The following is a 24695-nucleotide window of genomic DNA, read 5'->3' on the forward strand; positions in this document are numbered from 1 at the left end:
GTTGCACCTAGCCTTAGATTTGTCCCCAGGAAATGGTTGCAACCATCCTGTCAATGAAAACAGTACTACTTTAGTATCTAATAATTACCAGTGGATCATGTCTGCATTTTATGTAAATTGATACTGTACATAAGAAAATCTCCCCAAAAATATTGCAAATAATTTTCTAAAAGCTACTCTCTATTATCAATTTACTTAGCACTATGTTAAAAAATATTGAGTTAGTAACTATATCACCAGTAGGCTACTGTACCATAATATTGCTCCCTACTTGCTGTTAATTTTTCAGACCAAAAAATTACTCTATCTTTAGGGTCTATTTAAAAATGAAATGAAATACCGTACATAATGTAATAGTAGGCTACATTCATACCTTTGAATCTTGAATCACTTTCCTATGAATGCCGGTATTTTTGGCCACACCGGGTCTTTTTCTTACTAACAGTCTCATCCCTGATTTCTGTGACAGGTATAATCAGTGTATGAGTCTATGCTACATATCACATGACATATCTTTACAGTATATATATAATGTAGCACATATGACTAACCATATAGAACGGAAACAGTAGTTATGAATTTCATAATATTTACTCATTATTATCCTTTTCATCAAAATATAAAAGACAGGACTTTAATTATAAAATAAACCTCACCTGTATCTACAGATCTAGCACCTTTACTTGCAGAAGGATCAGGCCTAGCATCATCTAAATCTACTGGTTTAGGGGTTTTAACTTGAAGAATCTTCTTTTTCACACTTTTACCTATATGTTGATTGAAAAATCTCAATATACAAAGACATCTCAATATACAAAGACTTTAAAGAGTGACAAAGAGTTTAACGACTCATAATATATCAAGCTATACTGTAACGGTCTACTAAAGATATATTTCTCAAAAAATATAGCCTAGGCATAGCCTATATTGACAACTTAATACATGTAGCCTAATGAATTCAACAGAGTTATCTTCCTTCAATTATATGACAACAAATCTTACTTTTGGGAAAAAAAGAAAAAAATATTATTAACCTTTGCTTGCAGATGGATTCTTAGGAATAACACCAGAACCACTGGGTTTAGGATCATTAATAGCCTCATGGACAGGATAGGAAACATTTTCATCAGTCTTGTCTTTGCCTAAGTAAAAGTAAAAAAAACAATATATATATATATATATATATATATATATATATATATATATATATATATATATATATATATATATATATATATACACTCTAACAATGATGATCGAACATTTTATTACTATTAGAAACGGCCATCTTCCAAAATTGAAACAAAACAGACCATATAATATTCTTCTTTAGATTATAATAATACTACTACATTCATACGTTCATTAGCAAGTAGCCTACCTTTATCTATAGAACTGTCATGGCTTAAACCCGGACCCGGTTTGGGATCAGCTGTTACCACAGGAAGAGGGTCATCTATTTCTGACTGTTCTGAATCACTTTGCCTTGTTCTCTTAACATTTGCACGTGTATCACCTTTCCCTAAAATAAAACATGTTTGGGCTAATATGACCGAAGAGAGAGAGAGAGAGAAAAAATTTGTATGGCTAGGCCACTTAGGCAATTGCACAGAAAAAAATAATCAATGGAAGTTGAAGGGCATGGATTTCCACACAGTTGCATTTTTTGTCATTAACAAGGCAAGACCGTCTTACTGTTTAAGAAAACAGCTTAGCAAGACGTTATATGACTAAATCGACTTTTTACCACTGCCTTACCCGATCAGCTGATTGATGACATAACATCAAAACAACGGTAAAGTAAGCATGGCAAAGCCGTCTAAAACAGAATTGTACCTTTCTACAATTAAATTTAATAGACTGTCGATAAGGAACTAAGTTATTTCTCAGCTGAAGGCTTAGGTCTAAGGCTAATTCAATGGGATTCTTTATTGCAGGACTATCTCAAAAAAAAAAAAAAAAAAAAATTAAGAGAAATTTCCGGACTTTGGCTCCACCCTGTTCAGTTCAAGTACAGTATGCATAAAATTATCTTATTTCAAAGTAGTTCCTGAGCACTGAGTTTGCTAGAGCACAGCTAAAAAGATTTTTTTTTGGCCCTATGATACAGATTAACATTGCAACCCAAATTAATACTAAGTTAGGGCTAAACTAAAATTCTGACAATGTCAAATTTTCTAAACAAATGGCAAAAGATATTAAGCCTAGGCCTACTGATTTAGAATTAGGCTAGCACGTAACATCTAGCAACAACTTGGTTAGTAGGCCTATGAACTACAGTATAGCTCTAACGTTAAGCCATAACTTACAGCAATTCTCAAGAAAACTTACAATGATGTGCCCCCAGCCTAGGGAATGTAGTAGGCTATAGCCTTGTCTATGAAATCAATGGATTGGCCTAGCCTATATCAAACTTGATCCCTACAATCCATGAAACTATTGCAGTAGCCTATATATTACCTATAGGTAGGCCTTCTAGGCTATGTCAGCCTGTAGCCTATATTCTGAATGTCAAGATCATTAATGTTTTCTATTTATGAGAACACAAAATAATTCAGTAATTTTGTACTAACTTCCTCCAGTCTTCAGCCAATCACGAATAGACGACATATTATTACAAACTAAAATTGAACAGGCTTAATGTCTATCACAGCACCAAAATTCACTGATGTTAAGAACGCACTGTCACCAACCAGGCATCTGACAAAATCAAAATCAACCGAAGTTACCGATCAGCCAACACTTATCTTGAATAAACAAACGTAACAGTTCAAGTTCCGAACCTGTGCGTTGGTACGGTTGGTATTGCTTGATGTACGAGGGCAATCTATACAAACTGAATTCTAATATAAGCCTTATTTCCTTAGTACAAAGAGTTCAGATTATGCATCTCTCCTTAAACATCCGGTTATTGATGATACTTTTTTTTTTTTTACTTAATCACTGATTTTAAAATAATCAGTCATATCTTGATCAATATAGCCTATTCCTTTTATTATGAGTATATATATATATATATATATATATATATATATATATATATATATATATATATATATATATATATGTATATATATATAATATATATAATATATATATATATATATATATATATATATATATATATATATATATATATATATATATATATATATATCAATCTGAAGCTCCCACAAAGATTCCCCACAAATAAGCTAAATTCCCACAAAAAATTCCTGCAAAATTATCTGAAAATGGTCCTCCCACAAAGGGTCCCACAAAAGGTCATTTTTCCCACAGATTTGTGGGAAATTCCCACAAAGTGGCAACACTGAAGTCTGATAATAAACGAGCTAATTAAAAAAAAATAACTGGGTTATTTTCTTAACTATTTTCGCTGACCAAGACATGAAAAAATGGTTTAATAATATATTGTTGGACAACCTCACTCTGGGTATTGAAAAACAATTTTTTTGTTAACAAGCAGTTGTTCACAAGGAACCGAATACTGTACCGTCCCGTGATACTAAAACTGCAAGAATCCATTTTATAAAGATTATCTATCAACCATCTACTGCCCAAGTTTCAAGAGTACTGTAGGTGGTTATAAGTCAAGGAAAACAAAAGCTGGAACAAGTTTCGAGGACACAGGCAGACAGTGGTGTTCGAAGTTTAAAAATGGTAGCCTGAACTTGAAAACAGTGAGAAACTAAGGATGAAGAAACAATGTCATCATGTCCAAGAAAGAGGTAAGTACTACATTTCTTTCGTAATATTAGGAAAGCTTAAACCCTTGTCAGGGATACTGAAAATACAAACGTACATTTGCATCAATATTTGATTATCATTCTTGATTGTTAATATTATTTTATTTATTAACATGGTAACATACCCTAAATGATGTGATTTGAATGATTTTGAGGTTTTTTTCATATCGCAAATGAACATATTATCCTTCCCCGGCAAATGATATATACAAAATTTTGTATACAGTATATCATTTGCTGGGGAAGGATAAGTATTCATTTGCGATGGACATAAACCTCAAAATCATGCAAATCACATCATAATACAACGGAAAACCTTGTTTTATGTTGAAAGCAATTGTAAAATAATACCATTTACAATTATCCTAATGCAAACTCTCCGAAATGTTGAGTGTCTTTCTTCAGTGGCACTTGAAATGTATCAGTGGCACTTGAAATGTATCAACAGGAAAACGTCAAGTTGAATGTTCGGGTAGGCTAGTGTATCAATTTACTGTTTTCATTTTAGTCACTGATTTCACTTCTTGTTATAATTGTATTTTTGAAGTTTTAGAATATGGTATTTCTAAGTGTTAGCTTCGCACGGACACTGTGGAACGGTTCCGCGAATACGAGAGACATTAGGGAGTCATAATTATGTTCAAGAAGGGATTTTCCAAGGAAATCTATTGTAAAAGGAACCATATTAACCTAACGTATTCAGACCTAACCTAACACAGTAGGCCGTGGTACGTAGCCGGACTGCCGGTGAAGGAAATGCCATTTTTTACCAAAAGTTCCCCTACAACACTGCGCATGCACAGTAGTAGAAATATAATCAGGTCTGAGGTTAATTGCAGGTTAATTATGGTCGAGCGACAAAAAATAACGGTTAAATTCATGCATAAGCAACCAAAATACTATGATAAAGTAAATTTTTCCAAGGTACCCTGACGCGGAGCTAGTACTTAAATATAACTTTGAAATTCGTATTTGACGATAAACATTCCTACTCTCAAAGTGTCAAGTGATTGATAAAAAATAACCGACTTCTGCAGGTAAATTGTTTCGAGTCAGTATTTTCTGAGCCTCATTACTTCTTCCTTGATTGTTCCTTGTTACTGCCCGTGTCTCTTATATAGGCTTAGACCGGTAGGCTTTCATATCAGTTGTTGTCACTTCTTTTAATAATCATTTATACAATTGTTGGTTAGCAGTGTGATACTGGAATTTAGTGCCAACTTCATGAACCATATTTTTCCTGGTAAAATTTTGTAAGTTGCCAGCAAGACTCCAGCCAGCCATATTTGAATGAAAAACCATTTTTGGTTTTTTTATGCAAAAATGGCGAGGAAATGATAGGGCACCAAAAGAACCTAAAAATACCAACCTAACGCAACCTAGGGGGTGTTTACTGGTTACAATTTTGCCGTATTAGTTATGGACGGGGTGGGCCTGGTATTGTCTTATAAGTTGTTATTTGATTAAATTTTTATTTTTTATTTTTTATTTATCATTTGCTCATAGTGTTTATGGGGTTCAAAATAACAAGAATGAAGAGCTCTTTTCAAAAATGTAGGTTAGAATTTCTTAGCGTTTATTGGCAACTGGTAAAATAATCTTTTTCCAGACTATCATGTGAGTCCCATACCTCAGAAAACAAACTAATATTTTCCTATCCCGCATATTTCCTAACAATTATGGGGTATCCTATTAGGAAATTGGGTATTTAAGGTAGGGGGTAAAACAGTATTTAAGGTAGGGGGTAAAACAGTTATGAGAAAATTATACAAATAGGAAAAGAGTACCTGGAAAAATAAATGGTTCATGACTATAGGGCCAATTAGCATCAATTAAAAGCGGAGAGAGATTCATCCTAATCTTGACCTCCTCAACCTTAGGCTATAAAATCCAGCCTCACTTCAAGCTTCCACAAGCCATGGACATGGTCTGCAAAAGGCAAAACTGTATGGTAGCTAGTGGTCTACATGCAAACACCATTCAAGTTAAGTTGTTACTTAAATATTTATAGGAATTACTTCTTTACCCAGTGAGAAACGAGTTTAGGTGGGGAGAACAGATTTGAGTGAACTACAGGTAAAGTTCAGAATTTAACCTTTCCTAACCAAACCTAACTCAGGGCACTGGATTTTTACCTGACCAGGGACTTCAATATAAGTAGTTTGACACCATAAGTCATAGAGTAAAGTAATCTTAGAGAACAGGGCCCTTACTTTACCAGGTAGCCCCCAGCTAAACTTACCTTGGGTGCCATAAGTCAGGGAGTAAAATATGGGAATGCATCCTAACCTAACCTAGTGTGCCATGTCCCTATCTGGCTGGAGATCAAAGCCCACACGTAACTGGACCTAGGCTGCATGAAATATATGGCTGTGTAAAAACAAGGATAACTCCGCATTTCATCATAATTTAATCATGTAACATTACTTCTTACCAGTGCAGTACTTGCCAAAGTTCCACTCTGAAATTGATAGATATAAGGGTACAGCAACAAGTTAATAAAGAATTTCTGCTAAGATTTACATCAGTCACCTGAAACATTAAAACTTCCACAGTTATGTCTCAGAGGCATTTTTTCTTGATAGTGTATACTGTACTATAGTATAGTAGATTTTGTCCATCCAAACAACAGACATCTTCAGACGTAACTAGTCCTAGTATGTAAGTGGGAAGTGTGTTATTGCTTCGATAGATGAAGCTGCTGTATATTTAGAAGGGAAAATAGTAGTAATTTACAAAGCGACTCATATGTGACTTTTTTTACTTCAGTTTGAAAACTTATCCCAAATTCCACTTCCTTCAAAAATGAAGTATTACCAAAATGTTGATATCATATACTGTAATTATAACTTTTAATTTTGTAGCCATATGTGATGATTTTTCGTATGTCAGGTAAGGGGGCCCAGGTTTGTGAAATCTCGCTCAGGTGACCTCAGCTAGTTTAGGTTAGGATGTACCCCTGTAAATTTGCCATTCTTAGCAACAGAATCATTTATCAGAATTTGTTGTAGTCAGATATTTGTTATTCTGAAAAAGTTACACAGGTGGCAACACAAAATATGTTGACATACTACATATTGCTAAATGTGTTACCATGTGGAGATACATGCCATTTAATGTGTAACTGATGCAGTATCGATTACCTGTGTCCATTGATATGATACAGTAGTAGATTAGAGGATAAATGTTTTACATTGGCAAGATAAAAAGAAATACCGATCCAGAAATACCATAATAATGAGGTGTTAGTAAGAACTGAGTTTGCAGTTTCACTTCGGAAGGTATTTCCATCAACTACTGGTGGTTCCTGCCATATAAACTTATATCTTAGGAATCCTTCCCCGTAAAGTTGTAAAGTTGTATCTTAAGGAATCCTTTCCCATAAAGTTGCATCTTAAGGAATTCTTCCCCATAAAGTTGTTCATTACAGATTGAATTAAAGCATATAGTTTCCTCTTTAATAGGAATTGTTTTGCAATGATAAGCTCAGTTTTGATAGTAACTTTGAAAAGTCGTAAAACTATTTGAGCATTACCTTTTTTTTTTATTTCTACTAAACTGTTTCTACTTGGTGCTAAAATGATATAAGACATGAAAATTGGAATAAGAGGCTAATTTCTCATCATGTCATGTTTTCTGACAATTAGGAAGTTTTAATGTAAAGAAATTAATGCAATTCAGCATGTTTTAAATACTGTGTCTTCTCTCTTTCTCTCTTTCTAAATGAATTGAAACATCATCATCAAGTGTTAGATGTCAAAAAGAGGCATATCACAGGGGAACATTGTGTTACTCTTTTTTTTTTGTGGACAGTTAATGGCTTAGCAAAAAGTAATTCAAAGGATGCACAGTATTATGTATGCACATTATCATTTGCAATCTCAAGAATGGTAGTGAAAGAGCAGTAACTTCAATTTACAATATCATTAACCCCCAAATAGTTTGCAAAAAAAATCATATGGATATTACATAAGAAAAAACCCCCATAGGGCATACTGAAGGTTCTTTGCAGCTTCCCTTTGTTGGGCTCTAGCTGCAGTCCCTTCCATTTTGTTAAGTGTACCTCTGTTCATATAATCTTTCATGGTTTTTGCCAGCTTCTAACAATTATTTCATAGTGCAACTGTGAGGTTTTTCCCAGTGCTAGGCCTTTGGCCTAAATTTTATTTTTATATAAGTAACTTACCCAGTAATTACATAGCTATTAGTTTCTTTTAACCGGCAGCTCAAAATTTTGAAATTGCAGGTCCGCTGGTTTGTTATGGTTATGGCGACATGCCCCACCCACTTTCGGGTGTAAGAGAAGGTACAACATAGCAAAGAGCTTCAATTTGTTTCTGCTGGCTGTGGTTGAAGGACTGTACAGTTGGCAGCAGCTCGAATTTTGGAATTTATACTTTGCTGGTTGTTTGACTTATCTTCAATTGGTGAAGTATTTAATTTCGCAGCCTTTCGGCATAATTAAGATAGTGTTAGGCGAATTTTGACTATTGATTGATGACTCTTTGCCCGTTTTTTGGACTTGTATTAGACTTTCTAGGATGTCTGACACTAGTAGTGCAAACATTAGGTATTAGACTAACTGAGAATCTTATGATCACACACTGTTTGTGTTCCATGTAGGGGACAAACATGTTAAATAGATTTACGTTGTGAGGAGTGTAATGACTGGAATATTAAGAAGTGGACGACTTTAGATGCACATCTCAGAAACTAGCGAGAGATAGGAAGATGAAAGCTATTGCTAAGGTATCTAGTAACGCTTTTATCTAGTCAGAATTTATCCAGTAAGTTGGATGTAATCACACCTGTAATTTCTTCCAATCCCATTCCATCTCCTCCATTTTTGTAACCATCTCCTTTACCTGGCTCTCACGTTTCTGACCCCCAACACCATCGCCAGTCTGGAGTTGAAAATCGACACTCGCTTTGAATTGATTGTGCAATTGATCGCCAAATTAGCGTCATCGGTGAAAGTGCTTATGGATAAAAGCGAGTCAGAGTGCCCCATGGTGCCCAGTGCAAGTGCAGTGGTAGTGGAGGAGGTGGCTATTCGTCCCACCGATTCTCCTAGGCCAAAGGTCCCTGTCATACTCCCCAGCACCTGGGAGGAGGCAAACTGGCAGCCTAAGGGAGGTCGGTGGGGTCTGCCCCCGAGCAGTCGCCCCCTCAGTTCAGTCTGCTGATGAATCCCAGACTGCAACCAAAGGCCTTCAAGTGAGTGCTCACTGTATGTCCTCCAGCTCCGAAGATTTTAGTCCCAGGCACGTACAGCGCTGTGCGGACAAGTCACGCCTGCTAAAGCGGCATGCAGTAGAGTTTGAGATTTCTTTCCCTGTTCCTTGTAAGAAGGGCAAGGATTCAGCGCGCCCATTGTGTAGTCACTGGGATACCCCGGAACAATTCTCTTCTGCTTCTTCTGACGATGGTTGTGACTTGACGCCTAAGTTCCTTGTAGCGCAGAGACGTTCATCGTCAAATAAAAGGAGCAACTGCATCAGGAGTTGCACACCCAGCACCTCCAATTCTACAATCAGCTATATACACCAGCAAATAAGATCGAAGTGCCCAAACTCCCATTTGCGATTGAGTGCCCACTGGCGCCCATTCATCAACAAGTTTCGCTACTGACTCCCGTCTCCACAGCACCCCTCGAGCGCCTGTTCTTTGACAAGTTTCACTACCAGCTCCTGTCAACACAGCACCCCCGAGCACCCATTGGCGCCCATTCTTCGACAAGTTTCGCTACGGGCTCCCGTCTCCATAGGGGCCCCCGAGCGCCCATTGGCGCCCGTTCCTCAACAAGTTTCGCTACTGGCTCCCATCTCCACAGCGCCCCCCAAGCGCCCGTTGGCGCCCGCTCCTCCACCGCTTCTTAGTAGTGCTGTCTCGGACATTGTTCCTCCTCCATTTTACCCGACTCGGAGCAAACTGGATAATATTCTCAGTTTGCTTCTGAAGGCTCCTTCTACAGCTCAGACGACAGCGGACTTATCGCTTTCTCCTGTCTCTTCAGAGGAAGAGGTTGTTCCCGATCTAGATGCGCCTTCATCGGCGTACTTAGCGCTGTTGAAGTTCCTGCTAGCAACTTATCCAAGCTGCTTCTTGCCAGCTATTCCCTCTTCAACTAAGAAGGCACTGGAGGAAGTAGAAAATTATGTTCTCAGCCTCAGAACTTGCACACCTTCTTAAAAATATTTTTAAGGTGTTCAAAGAGATGAGCTTCCTTGACGGGGCGGTGGGCGCTCTGGCGCGCAAACTTAGCAAGTGCTTTTTGTTACCTCAAGAGATCTCGTCGAATCTCTTGGGAGTGCTTTCCTGTATTGACAGAGGCGTTCGCGATAGTACGCAGGAGTTAGCTAGTCTGTACGCCATGGGTATTCTTAAAAAGAGGGAGCTTTGGTGCTCTTTTACTTCACGTCACTCCGTCTCAGTAAAACGGCCCTCCTATTCTCCCCTTGTACAAGACGTATTTTTTCCACAGGCTACAGTACTGAACATCGCCTCTGACCTGCAGGAAAAGAACACTCAGGACCTGCTCACTCAATCTACGAGACGCATCAAAGATTCTTCGGCTCTTCCTCCCAGATCTTCGTCTCCGCTGCAGCCTACTCCCTTTTGGAGCTCCCGTTCTAGATCCTAGATTAGGACAAGAACTTTTATCTGTTTCCCACGGCGTTCCATCAAGAAGTCCTCTTTAAAGTTTTACTCCAAGAAATGAAAACATAGTCCTCCGTATTCAGATAGGAGCGCGGCTCCTTCACTTTGGGAACGGTGGAAGCAAAAGGGAGTGGAATCTTGGATAGTGTCTGTCCTGAAGGAGGGCTGCACTATCTCCTCTTTGAACGTTCCTCCTCTAATCTGCAAGCCTGTCAAATTGACAAGTTACTCTCCAGGCTCAGAGAGATTTGCTGCTCTCTTGCTAGAGGCGAAGTCCCTTGTTCAGAGAAGCTATAGACTATAGAGCTAGTAGAGGACATTCATTCTCCGGGATTCTACAACCAGGCCTCTCAACAGCTCTGCAAGTGTTCATCAGGGTAGGCTCCACTAGCAAAATGGCCTTCATTTGATGGGGATAAAGATCTCTCTATATCTAGACAACCAGCAACTGCGTTCCCTCTCGAAAGCACAATGTACGGAGGACATTCGCACGACTCCTCTCTTGGCTCAGGAATTGGGCCTTCTCATCAATCGAAATGAGTCCTTCCTGGCCTTTGTCGAATTTCTTTATTTAGGGATGATGACCAATTCTCAGGTTTTTTCTGTTTTTTTAAACATCTAACTTACCTGGTAGTTATATGTATAGCTTAAGTCCCTGACGTCACGACAGAATTTCAAAACTCGCGGCAATCGCCGATCGGTAGTCAGGTGAACCACCTGTGCGCCCTCTACCCAGGTACCTGGAACCATTCCAACTATTCCTCAGATCTTCCTGCCGCTGTGTCAGTAACATCGATGGAATTTCGCTCATAGCCTGTGTTTTTTTGCAACTTATTTTGGTGAAGTACACTTTGGCTTGGCTTTTGCTTGTTTTGATTTGCTTTTGGATTTTCTTATAACATATCTGACTTCTTCATCAGTGTGAGAATGTGTGTGTGGGGATGCAAGACCCGGCTTGCTAAAGTCTCCTTGGATCCCCACTCAGTATGTCTGAAGAACGGGAATGGAAATTACCGTCGCTTTTATGAAGAGCCAAAGAGTACTGTTTCTCACTCTTCTCTGATATTCTAGAGATAGCCAGGGAATAGTTAATTCTTTTCCCTTGATAACTATCCTATTGATCCTTCTCCCCAGTAGTGGTAGTCTCTGAACCCCCTACTGAAACAGGTAAGGACCCAACACTTAAAGATTTGTTGGCTGCCATTCAGACCCTGGCCAACAGGTAAAATCCCTCTCAGAAGACAGGGATAATATGTGATCGACAATAAGAGATCTAAAAATACAAGTGTTAATGTGTTGTTAGTGCAAGTGCAGTGGAGGGTGCGACCGCTCGGTCCTGTTGTGCTCCTAGTCCTAGACCTCTTCCAAGCTCACCAACCCCTGTGAGAAGGAAAGTCGACAGACGAAGGGAGGCAAGAGGCTTTAGCTACCGAGCAGTCGTCCCCTCGAGCGTACCTGTTGACGCTTTCCCAGGACGCTCACCCTCGCCATAGGAAAGGCGAGGTTAAAGTTTTTTTATTTTATTTATTTTTTTTTTTTTTTTTTTTTTCGTCGGAAGACGTGGTTCCCAGACGCTGGCGTCACGTCAAAGACCCATCAAGAGGAAACTTTCTTCTGTGGAGCGGCGTCGGAAGTGGCGCCTTCCAGGATTTATCCATTGGAGCAGTCCAGAGCGTCCTCCTCTTAGCTCTGACTATAGCTCTCGGTGAAAAGCAGACGTATTTTGTCGCACGGGCGTCTGCTTCGGGGAAATGAGATCGGAAGCGTCCCCGGAACGTCTTTTCCAACATCACAACGAAAGAAATAAATTAGTAGCTGATATTGTGGCTCCTCCTCTGGTCGAACCTCAACAGCAGGAAGCTCCGCACAAATCAGTTTAATTCAAGATATGCAACAGAAACTCTCTTCCCTGATACAAGTCTTGCAGCCTGCAGAAAAGACAGATACAGGTCCACGATCGCTGGGCGTCACCCTGAGGAAGCTGGGCGGCCACTCAAGTGACCTCTAGGTTTGGCGGGACAGCGACGTCGAGCTGGACACCAGGGCGTCAGGCGTCGAGAAGCTGGACACCAGGACGTCGGGCGTCGAGAAGCTGGACGCCAGGACATCAGGCTTCGAGAAGCTGGACGCCAGGACGTCAGGCGTCGAGAAGCTGGACGCCAGGACGTCAAGTGAAGCTGGACGCCAGGACGTCAGCGTCATGAAGCTGGACGCCAAGACATTAAGCTTCAAGAAAATGGATGCCAACACGCCAGGCGTCAAGAGACTGGACGCCAGGGCGCCAGGCGTCAAGATGATATTTTGAAAGACGTCGCTACTTCCGTCTTCGGACAATCGGAAGAAGAGAATGATAATATCCCGCATTCTCCTGTGGATCCTATTGTAGAGATTTCTGACGAAGACAATATAAAAGGCCATCAACTTTCATCAGACTTGAAAAGACTTATGAAGCTATTTTCGGAAATTTTTCCAGAGAACTTTATCCTGACTGCTCCTCATTCCCCGCCTTCAGAATTTACTTTCTAAGAGGGCTTTTACAAGATGGTTTTCCCTCCATCCAAGAGGCAGCATTTATGAATGAATGGATACTTTCGAAGAAGAAACAATGAAAGACAGCCTTTGTTTTTCCTCCAGCCAAACTAGCTTCAAGGTCTAGCGTTTGGTATCAAACTGGAGAATCGTTCGGCCTCGAAATATCTGCCTCTTCCCAGGAACCTTCTCGTCATGATAAGAGACTCTTCTCGTCGAGTGGCCATGGGGAAAACGAAGTTTTGTTGGTCAACATCAGAGTTGGACCACCCCCTCAAAGGAATTTTAGGGCCTTTGAGGTCTTTAATTTTCTGGACTGGACCCTGGGAGCTTTAGGAAGGAAGATGGAATTATTCAACACGACTGACACCGAAGAACTCATATATCTGATGTCGTGTATGGATAAAGGACTCGGAGATGGTTCCAACGAATTAGCTGCACTTTTCTCAGCGGGAATCCTGAAGAAAAGGGCCCATCTTTGCTCTTTCCTGGCTAATGGGGTCACGTCCAATCAAAAATCAGAATTGATTTATACCCTTTTTCCTCTCACCTCTTCTCTCAAGATTTGGTAAAGAGGTCTTTTCATCTTTGGCCCAGAAAACCACGTAAGATTTGATATCTAAAACAGCAAGAAAAGTCCTACCAACGACTTTCATCGCTAAAAACAGTAAGGCTGAGGCTCCTGTGTTTCAGGTGTCTCAGCCCTTTCGTGGTCGGCCCTCCGATAGAGGTTCCTCTAGGGCGGGTAGATGAATGACAACGAAAGAGGCTCTAGACAGGGAAGAAGCAGGACCTGACTTTTCTTCTCCTGCAGACTTCTGGCAAGTGTGGGAGCCGGACTGTCCAGCCTGAAGAGGCCCCCCTTTCCTGAGGAGACCCCCTAAGCAAGACAATTCGACCTTTCTGCCAAATGCAACGACAGAACCAAGGCAAAGGCTTCTACAGCAACAAGTGTCTATGATGTTGCAAAAGGAGACCAGACAGAGAGTTCAAGATCCGAAATCCCAGGATTCTACAATCGGTTATTCCTGATCCCCAAATGCTCGGGGTTTAGAGACCGGTGCTAGACGGAGTGCACTCAACCTTTTTGTGCAGAAAACAAAGTTCGCTATGGAAACGACAAAATCGGTTCTAGCAGCAGTCAGACAGCACGACTGGATGGCCTCACTGGACCTCCAGGATGCGTGCTTTCACATCCCCATGCACCCGAACTCCTAGAATTTTCTCAAGTTCGTCCACGGGAAAGGTTTTCCAGTTTCGGCCTCTCTGTTTCGGCCTAAGCAGACGGGGCTGGCGTCTGGCGCCGGAGTCGAGACCTCTCAAGAGCAAGTTACCCCCTATTGAGAGACATCATGATAAGACTTCACAGGCTCCAGGTTGTAGCCACTGGAGCAGCCCAGAGCTCTTCCCTTCCAGCTCCAAGGGTAGCTCTCCTACTAAGAGCAAACGTAGACAGTCCTGTTCAGTCAGGATACCAGGCAGCAAGAGCGTGGTGGACGCTGTGCTGCCTTCCGTACATCCTCCTCTTCCTCCTTCGGATTGGTACTCGTCTGCTGAACCCTCTCCACGATCCATTATTGACGATGAGGAGGAAATAATTCCCATAGTTGAGGCTTCCCCAGCCTGTCCCCAGCAGCAGGAAGCCCCGCATATAGCTTTACTGCAAAATATGCAACAGACTTTGTCTTCTCTGGTGCAAGCGTGACAACCAGGCAGAGAGAAGAAGGATAACAGACGTCCAACTAAAGCTTCTAGACTTCCAGAGGTTCAAGATGCTGAACATAGTGAAAATGAAACTCTAGACGCTGGATGCACTGGCGTCAAGCATCTAGGAGTGAAACACCATGACGACAAGCGTCAAGGAACTGGACCCCAAGACGTCAAGCGTCAAGGCATTGGACGTCAGGACGTCAGGCGTCAAGATATTGGAAGCCAAGACGTGGAGGTAGCTCAGGACGCAAGATGCACTGGCATCAAGCGTCTAGCACAGATTTTCACAAGGATGATTGCCAATGTAAACACGAGAAACATCAAATCTCCTTGTACTTAGACGACTGGCTCCTCAGAGCTCCTTGCCGCACACGCTGCCTGGAGGATCTTCAGACCACGATTCAGGTATAGGAGGATTTAGGTCTACTGATAAACAGAGAGAAATCTCAGCTGATCTCATCCCAAGAGGTTCTGTACCTTAGGATGAAGATTCAGAGTCAGGATTTTCGGGCTTTTCCTTCTGTTGCAAGAACAGGACAAGCCTTAAGAAATTTTAGGACTTTCTAAAGAGACAGACATGCTCGGCGAGGGAATGGATGAGTCTGCTGGGGACCCTTTCCTCGCTAGAACAGTTTGTCTCCTTTGGAAGATTGAATCTATGCCCGTTACAGTTTCATCTAAATCAGAACTGGGACAAGGAAATAGAACTGGAGACCAAGTGCATCCCCATTTCGGAACCAATAAGGCCATATTTAGAGTGGTGGAACGACCCCGTCAAGCTCCAGGAGGGCCTTTCTCTGCATTAGAGGGACCCAGACCTAGTGTTGTTATCCGACGCGTCGGACTCGGTATGGGGAGCAACACTAGGGAAATAACAAGTCTTGGGCTCCTGGACCAGAGAGCAGGAGAAGTGAAACATCAACCAGAAGGAACTAACTGCAATCCTTCTAGCTCTCAGGGAGTTCGAACACACAGTGGAGAACAGAGAGGTGCAGGTCAACGCCTACAACACGACAGCGTTGGCCTACATCAGCAAACAAGGGGACACTCACTCCAGGTCTCTATACGAGACAGCAAGAGAACTTCTTCTCTGGGCAAAGGAGAAGAATGTCAAACTAGTAACCCGCTTTATCCAAGGGGAGAAAAATGTGAGGGCAGACATTATGAGCAGGAAAAATCAAGTCCTCTCAACAGAATGGACGCTACATCAGGACGTCTGCAGAAGCATGTGGCGACTTTGGGGACGTCAGTGTATGGATCTCTTCGCCACAGCGCAAATGAAGAGACTGGAAACTTACTGCTCTCCCGTACCAGATTCCGAGACGACATACATAGACGCGTTCCTGATGGACTGGTCCAACTTGGACATGTATGCATTTTCCCCTTTCAAGATAATACACAGGGTACTGAAAAAATTTGTGTCACACGAGGGGACCGGAATGGCCCTTGTGGCCCCTTACTGACCGACAAGAGATTGGTTCACAGAGATACTGGAATGGATGGTGGACATCCCGAGGAGCCTACCTCAGAGAGTAGATCTACTCAAACAACCCCACTTGGAAAGATATCACCAAAACCTACAAGCGCTACTAGTAACTGCCTTCAGACTATCGGAAAACTCACAAGAGCTAGAAGTTTTTGAAGGAGGCAGCTGGCGCTATCGCAAAACAATGAGGTTATCCACCATTAAGGTATACCAATCCAAGTGGGAGGTATTTAGAGGATGGTGCAAAGACAACCATGTGTCCTCTTCCAGTATCTCTGTAACCCAAATTTTCCTGCTATTAAGAGGAAGTTTAATTTTTCTACCTCTACCATTAAGGGTATAGGAGCATGCTGGCAGCAGTTTTTAGACATAGAAACTTGGACCTGTAAAACAATAAGGATCTCCAGGACCTACTCAGATTCTTCAAAACTGCCAAAGAGAGAGTAGAGAACTCACCAGCATGGAACCTAGACGTGGTCCTGAGGTTCCTCATGGGGAGTAGGTTCGATCCCTTACAGAGAACATCTTTAAAGGACCTCACCATGAAAACTCTTTTCTTGGTCAGTTTGACCACAGCGAAAAGAGTTAGTGAGATACATGCTCTCAGCAAGAATATAGACTTTAGACAAAGCAAGGCAATCTGCTTGCTGCAACTAGGATTCCTTGCAAAAAATGGATACTCATCACCACCCTGGCCCAGAACGTTCAAGATTCCGAATCTAACGGACATCACAGGGGAGGAGAGAGAGAGAGTCCTTTTCCCGGTAAGGGCTCTAAGGCACTACCTGGATAGGACAAAGGACTTAAGAAGAAATTCAGAAGAGCTTTGGTACTCAGTCAAAAAGCTCTCTGTACAGATGTCGAAGAATGCTCTGCCTTATTTTATCAGACAGTTGATAAAAGAAGCACATATGGAATGTAGCGAGATGGACAACAAGATTCTGAAAGTAAAGACGTACGAGGTCAGGGCAGTAGCAACCTCTGTAGCACCTAAACAGAACAGGTCCCTGCAGAGCATCTTGGACACGACCTTCTGGAGAAGCAAGTGAGTATTTGCCTCTCACTATCTAATACAAGTCCAAACATTATACGAAGACTGCTATACGCTGGGGCCGTTTATAGCATCTAATTTAAGTAGTGGGAGAGGGGAATACCCCTACAATCCCATAAACCAATACCCTTTTTCTTACCTTGGAATTGAGAATTTTTATGGTTGTTTGTGAAGACTGGATGCAGTCTTCCGCAATCATTGGGATGAAAGTTCCTTGGTAGCGCCCGGAACTAGGGTGTTAAGAGGAGGTCTAGTCACATAGAGGTTATACACCGGTTGACAGCCCCTAGAGATTTTCAGCCCCCTGGGTGGATCGCTGGATCTCTTAAGGAATGCAGACATAATGAGGGAAAACATTGAAGTCAGCTTCCTTAACAGGTAGGAACCTAGAGTTGTTTTACAACTTTAATTATATTATAATTCCAACGATGTTAGCTATCTCTGACCCTCCACCAAAGGTGTCAATCAGCTATATATATAACTACCAGGTAAGTTAGATGTTTAAAAATGATATTTTCATAAAATAAATTTTTGAACATACTTACCTGGTAGTTATATATAATTAAATTCCCACCCTCCTCCCCTGTAGAGATTAGGGGCATGGAAGATCTGAGGAATAGTTGGAATGGTTCCAGGTACCTGGGTAGAGGGCGCACAGGTGGTTCACCTGACTACCGATCGGCGATTGCCATGAGTTTTTGAAATTCTGCCGTGACATAAGGGACTTGAGCTATATATATAACTACCAGGTAAATATGTTCAAAAATTTATTTTATTATGAAAATATCATATTAGGAAGGAAATCTCTTCATCATCTGATCCCCAGCCTAGAGTTCTTTTCAGACGTGGCAAACCTAGGTTGGGGAGCTCTTTTGGGATTAAAAGAAGTGTTAGGAACCTGGTCCCAGGAACAGCAAAACTGGCACATCAAAGTAAAGGAATTACAGGCGATATTTCTGGGCCTACAGTGCTTCGCTTCAGAAATACGGGGGAGGACAGTAGCAGTGCATTCAGACAACACAACGGCACTGGTGCACATCAAGAAACAAGGAGGAACCCAATCCTTCTCCCTGTATGAAGTGGCAAGGGACATTTTTCTTCGGTTGCACCAGAATGAAACTCAAGTGACAACGCGTTTTATTCTGGGAAGACTCAATGTTATCGTGGACGAATTGAGTCATCAAAGACAGATCCTTCTAAAGAATGGACATTAGACCCGTTGGTTTGTCTTGATCTGTGGAAGCAGTCGCACCCTCGATTCAGTCTGTTGATGAATCCAATGTTTCTCCCTGTGCGAAGTGGCATGGGACATTTTTCTTCGGTTGCACAAGTAGATCCTTCCACAGAATGGACATTAGACCCGTTGGTTTGTCTGGATATCTGGAAGCTCTAGGGGAAACCAATGATAGATTTGTTTGCGCCATCCAGAAATCACCGACTTCCTCCCTTCTGCTCACGAGTTCCAGATCCCTTGGCATGGACGACCGGTGCAATGTTGCAGGATTGGTCCAACAAAGACCTGTGTGCCTTTCCCCCATTTGGTTTAGTGAGGCAAGTCATCAACAAATTCCGGTCTCATCAAAGCCCATCCATGATCTTGATAGCTCGGTGTGCAAGGGCAACTCCATGCCCTTCCTCGCCTAACCTTGTTAATACTGCATAACTGTAAACACTAAATTTGCATATAAGCAAGAACTATCCCACTTTAAACTGAAAAATTGATGCAGAAAGCAATTACTGTACTGTACAGTTATTTTGAATTTTTTGTGAGAGGATAATATGCCATATATAAAAAAAGAATACAGTATTGTTTTGGAAATAGTTCTGGAAGTTGTTGAACTTTTAATAGAGTAAAAGTTGATTTATGAGTCAAATTTCCTTACTGAAACATTGTTAGATAACCAGTTCGTAAAGAACGAAGACCTTTACTGCATCTCGTTTATATGTTGGAAAAACAGTATGCAGTGTATGAGTTATTTATACATGATATACAGGTCCACCATCACTAATCTGGACTAATTTCAGCTAGCACAATTTAGAATTACCAGGGTCACAGCACCAACCTGCTGCTACTGTTTATTGGTGCTGATTGTGTGCATATGTATGTACCCTATGCACACTATTGCATTATCTTTTGGGTTGTAAAAATAAAAAAATGAGAAAACACAGTAAAGTTATAGATGAGAATAGTTGAAAATATAAATTTTAAAAAATCGTATGCATAACACCATGAACCAAAACAAGCTGTACAAGTTCCCCGAAGCCAGTGAATGAGTTGGTGCGTTTGTAAGTAGCCTATGCACACATTTGGGTTTATCTTTTGGGTTGCTGAATTTTGAAAAATAAGAAAAACAGTTAAAATATAGATGAGAATAGCATAAAATAAAAAAAATCATAAGCATGACAGCACGTACCAAAACAAGCTGTAGGAAGTTCCCCAACGCCAGTGAATGAGTTTGTGCATTTGTACGTACCCTACGCACATGATTTGGGTTATTTCTTGGGTTATAAAAATAAAAAATGAGAAAATACAGTAAAAATATAGATGGGAATAGCATAAAATACATAAAAAAAATACCATGATGATGAAGATGGGAGTCCTGATAGCCCTTCACCTCGAGACATGTAAATGCACTTAGTTGTAAATTCCAGCTCTTCACTTTGGAAGCAGAAGAGTTGAGCCTTCTTGTGTAAATCAACAGAATTACCTGTACCATTTATTTTGCCCTTGCTTCATTAAATTTCACTTGATTTTTGTTTAATGTTTCTTTTCTTATTAACCAACTTATACTGATTTATAGGGTATTTTAAAGGTAGGATGAGGTGGTTAACTGTTGGGTTAAGTGTATTCTAACCTAACCACTCTGTAATCAGGCAAAATCACTAATCCAGCATCCTGCAGGTCCCACTGATGTCAGATTAGTGATGGTCAACCTGTACTAAGTTCTTTTTTATGTGAAATCTAAATTGAGTAAATATTCCTGTAGTGAATCTTTTAACTCTTATGTATTGGAGGTTTGTTTGTCTTTAGACAATTGTATGTACTGTACTCATTTGTAGATGTTTTTAAAAAAAAAAAAGTGTACAGGAGATTAATGAGAGGCTGGTGTCATGCCAACTACGCTCCCTGACAGAGCTTCTTCATCAGTGGGCGATAGATTATTCAGTGGATCTCTTTGCCAGGTATATCCTGGGGCAGGAGGAACGTAGTGACGGACAATATGAGTCGTTGGAGTCAGGTTATAGGGACAGAATGGTCTCTGCACCAGGACATTGCAAACAGGCTCTTTCATCTGAGGGGAAGACCCTCAATAGACCTGTTAGCAAAGAAGTTCAGTGGAAACTAGAGGTCTTCTGTTCCATGGTTCCAGATCCATTTGCAGTAGCACAGGACGCCCTGCAACACCCCTGGGACAATCTGGAGGTCTATGCCTTCCCTCCAATTTGCCTAATCTGTCAAGTTCTGAACAGGGTAATGGCCCCTCAGAAGTCAGAAGCTGTGAGAGAGATTCCTCCATGGCACGACCTTCTGTGTCAACCCCACTTCCAGAGATTCCATCACTCAGTAGAGTCCCTATCTCTTCATGGCTGGAGACTATCCAGAATCTCCTCTGAAGAAAAGTCTTTTCTCTCAGAGCAGCATTGGAGATGTCTGGTTATCTCAGACCTTCCTCAGCCGTGTACCAAGGCAAGTGGGCCGTTACTGTGGCTAGTGTCATCGGAGATTCTGTTCAGCAAGTAGCAGATTTCCTCGTTTTTCTCCACAAAAAGAAACAACTTTCCATGTCTTCCATCTAGGGCTACAGAGCTGCCTTGAGTGCAGTTTTACGAATGATGGATATCAATCTTTCTTCTTTGTGGAAGATATCAATGCTTCTCAAGAGCTTTGAGCAGTCTTGTCCTCCAAAAGAGCTTAGACCACCCTGTTGGGACCTGACTTTGGTACTGGGCAGTCTCACCCGTGGCACCTGACTCTGAAGATGGTTTTCCTGCTGGCTCTGGCCTCCTCGAAGCGAGTTGATGAATTCCATGTCCTATCCTATAGTGTCAAGCATACAAGGGGTTGGTTGCGTAGCCTTCAAATTTGTCCTGGAATTCGTGGCTAAGACCCAAAACCCCTCTTGTCTGGATGACAGATTTGAGTCCTCCTCAATTCCATCTTTTAATGACTGTGTTGATAATGATCCGGACGGATTGCTCCTTTGCCCTGCCAGAGCACTAAGCTGCTCCCTGAAAAGGACTCACTATCTCCGACCAGGGTGCTGAAGACTTTTCCTTAGCACTAACCGGAACAAGAAACAAGGGTCCAAGAATATTATCTCCTTTTGGCTGCATGAGACTATTAGACAAGCCTATGGTTTAACTTCATGCTCCAATCCTAACACAGTGCAGGCAAGAGCACATGATGTTAGGGGGCTAGACCCCTCTTTGGCTTTTAAAAAGAACTTTCACTACCTTCTACAGTGTCTGCGGGATGTTGCCCACAGGTCCTTGAACACATTTTCATTGGGTTCGGTGGTGGCTGTTCAACATGTTTAACTCATCCAGTGCCCCTAGCAGGACAGTTTGTATTCTTACTTAAGATGATGGTATGAAAGTGAGAATGAATGGGATGGCTGGTCTCTTTCAATTTCCTTTCTTTTCTTCTTTACCCGGTGGGCCAAGAAATCATTCCATCATGTGCTGGATAGGGTCTGATACAGGTGAGACTGTGGCCTTTTTTTTTTTAAGTTTTGCTTATTCCTGCACGAATATAAAACTTTGGCAAAAGCGAGCCCCTCCTCTCTCTAGCAAGGGGAGAGAGGATTGATAACAAACTATTGGTGGCCACGAAGGTTTGTTATCTACAGATTATAGTTCTTTAACTTCCTCCTACATTGTGTTATCACATTGTATGGATTTCCAGAAGTCTGACTGAAAAATAATCACTTATATGTCAGAGGCTTTGGTTCCCTTCCATAGGCTTCTATAAGCCAGGAAGAGTTACCAGGTGTGCTGAACCTCCAGTGGGTTCCACACTGTCTTTCCTCCCTCCAAAAGTGAGTATCCATACGTTAAGACGCAGTTTGTTCTGCATATGAATAGATGACAATTTTTTTATTCAATTTGTATTTTTCCTAGTTAACAAGCCTGTAGTCTTAACTTACATGGCCCACCTCTAGCCACCCCTCAGTCAAGTTTCCTGGGATGGAAGAAACTGAGGCGTCATTTCTCTCAATACAATTGCGAAGGAACTTAACGGTTGCTACCTAGGCCTATCAGCATACCTCGTCGCCACCAATTCCTTGTTTGTTATTTTTACTGGTTTCCAGCTGACACTAGAAGAATTATCCATAGGTTAAGACTGCAGGTTTGTTAGCTATGAAAAATACAAATTGATTAAAAAAATTTGTCATATTAGAGAGTGTTCTTTGGATTGATTGTAGGTTAGTATGGGGTTAGGTAGGGATTGATCTGGTAAATTATTGTCCACAGGAATACTGAGTTAACCTGTGCTGGTTGTAAGCTTTTTGTAAACAAAGCCCCCCCCCCCTCGAAGTGGAACCACCTTGATGTGGTGAGGGGGCTCTTGAACCCCAGGAATTTGTTCCCGGGTTTGAGTCAAAGAGTTCCATATACCATTATATATTTATTTGGATTAATTTTAATGAAATATTCCACTTTATTGGACCTGATAAATAGGAAAAGATATCATAGCTGGGAATGGGTTTATATCCGAAGCTAAATAGTGAGAACTGTGGTAGAACCATCAACTCTCTGATAATGTTCGGACCTGAGAGTTATCAGATAGATAGCTCAAAGGTGGGACTATTCTTTAGGGCTGGACCATGGATTCCAGGTGGGTCTGGTTCTAGGGATGGGACTCAAGGCATTCTACCCAGTTTACCCATAACATGATTAGGGTGGGAATGGTTGTACTCTTATAATACTCTCAGTCTTAGCAAGCGGGCTTGGCTTACACTTGGGCCACTCTAATCATGTTGTGCCATCCCGTATGGGGTAGGGTAGGGATGCGGACATTTGGGAGTCGGTTCTCACTTGTGCCATTGGTGGAGGAATAGACTCCATAAAGGCTGGTGATATGTTTTTAAGGTTTTCATGTTTATTTATTTATTTTTTTACTTCAGTCTTTATGCTTAGTGGTTTTAAAGATTTAAGTACCCCCTGGACCCTTTGATGGTAGCAACATGGCACAGTTGACAACCGCTGGAACCACCTATGACAACCTCTCTCTGGAAGTCAGAAAAAAATACCAATGTAATTACACTGGAGCCCTATGTTCCAATAAAAAGCAAACCAAAATAAAAGCAAATATCTTGACCCAACCTTGACTCACTTCAACTCCCTCTTTGGAAGTGGAAGTTGGTCACGATTCCTGACCTTAGAAACAGAGAAGAAAATATCGGCATTGAAATTAGAAAACTTCCTGTTGAATCGACATTCAGCTACCGAAATGTCATTCAGACACATAAAAGATCAGATGTGGTTGATAGAAACCACAACAAAAAATCGCTCAGAAAATTACTTGAACTAAAGGTACATACATATAAAAATACATGACAATATGAACAGTGTACAGGGTACCATAGTACTCCCTGATAATGATGAAGAACCAATAGAAAAGAATATATTGCTGGATTCCCTTAAAAAAAAGGTACAACAGTGTACAAGATTGTGAAATATGCAACTTAGCCAGTAGACAGAGTAATGGAAAAACACTTGAGACCAGCAAAGATAAATTTTGAAGGCCGTGAATTAACCTTGAAAATTAAAACCATGGGCCAGAGCAGAGACTGAGACCGTATGTTCCAAAACCACTACAGTGCCAAAACTGTAGTATGTTTGGACATACAAAGAAAAATTACTGTAATAAATCTGTATGTGCATATTGTGGATCTGACAAACGTACCACACAATGGAGGTCTGGTGAACTGAAATGCGTTAACTGTGGACAAAATCACCATGCCAGATCTAAGGAGTGTATGTATTATATCTACAATATAGAATTAAAATTACTTCAGGAAAGGACAGGAATGCCTATAAAAGAGGCCAAATTAGAATTAAAAGTTAGAGGAATGCATGATCCCGCTATGAAACGAATGTTTTCTACTGTAACTAGATCAAACAATGAAACAAAAATGGAAATAGATAAGAGTAACAAAACCCTGATAGATCAGTCTCAAAGGAAAATAACCACTTTGCAAGAAGAAACTAATATAGCAAAGAACCAAGAAATGTATACAAATATTTGTTCAAATTCATTTGAGATATTAAGAGAAATGGAAACACTAGAAGATAATACAAGCACCACAGAAATATTAGAAGATAGTTATGATGAATTAGAAGCTAAAGAAAAAAAGAGGCCTTTAGAGAGAACTCCACCCAAGACCAACAAAATAAAACAACTATTATTAGAGATACATCCATTAAAATAAAGGCGGGAGACCTGACGAAAGAACAAAAACCAAAAAATTATAAGAATATACCTTTGTCTCCTAAAGTAATAATAAAA

The 24695-nt window shown here is 40.9% G+C and overlaps 2 long non-coding RNA genes across 2 annotated transcripts in view; one reads left to right on the forward strand and one right to left on the reverse strand.

Annotated features, from left to right (window-relative positions):
- Positions 1–655: 655 nt before the first annotated feature.
- On the reverse strand, positions 656–1549 carry LOC136834543 (uncharacterized). The gene is made up of 3 exons (XR_010851847.1): positions 1382–1549; positions 1035–1142; positions 656–767 (listed from the first exon to the last, which is right to left on the reverse strand). It is a non-coding gene; the product is annotated as an uncharacterized lncRNA (long non-coding RNA).
- A 2028-nt stretch (positions 1550–3577) lies between these two features.
- The window catches only part of LOC136835031 (uncharacterized), a 155459-nt gene continuing 134341 nt past the window's right edge, over positions 3578–24695 (forward strand). Inside the window, exon 1 of the long non-coding RNA XR_010851960.1 lies at positions 3578–3728. This is a non-coding gene — a long non-coding RNA (uncharacterized lncRNA). The remainder of the gene's footprint in view (positions 3729–24695) is intronic.

The sequence above is a fragment of the Macrobrachium rosenbergii genome, chromosome 54 (genome assembly GCF_040412425.1).
Source record: "Macrobrachium rosenbergii isolate ZJJX-2024 chromosome 54, ASM4041242v1, whole genome shotgun sequence".
Lineage (NCBI taxonomy): Eukaryota > Metazoa > Arthropoda > Malacostraca > Decapoda > Palaemonidae > Macrobrachium > Macrobrachium rosenbergii.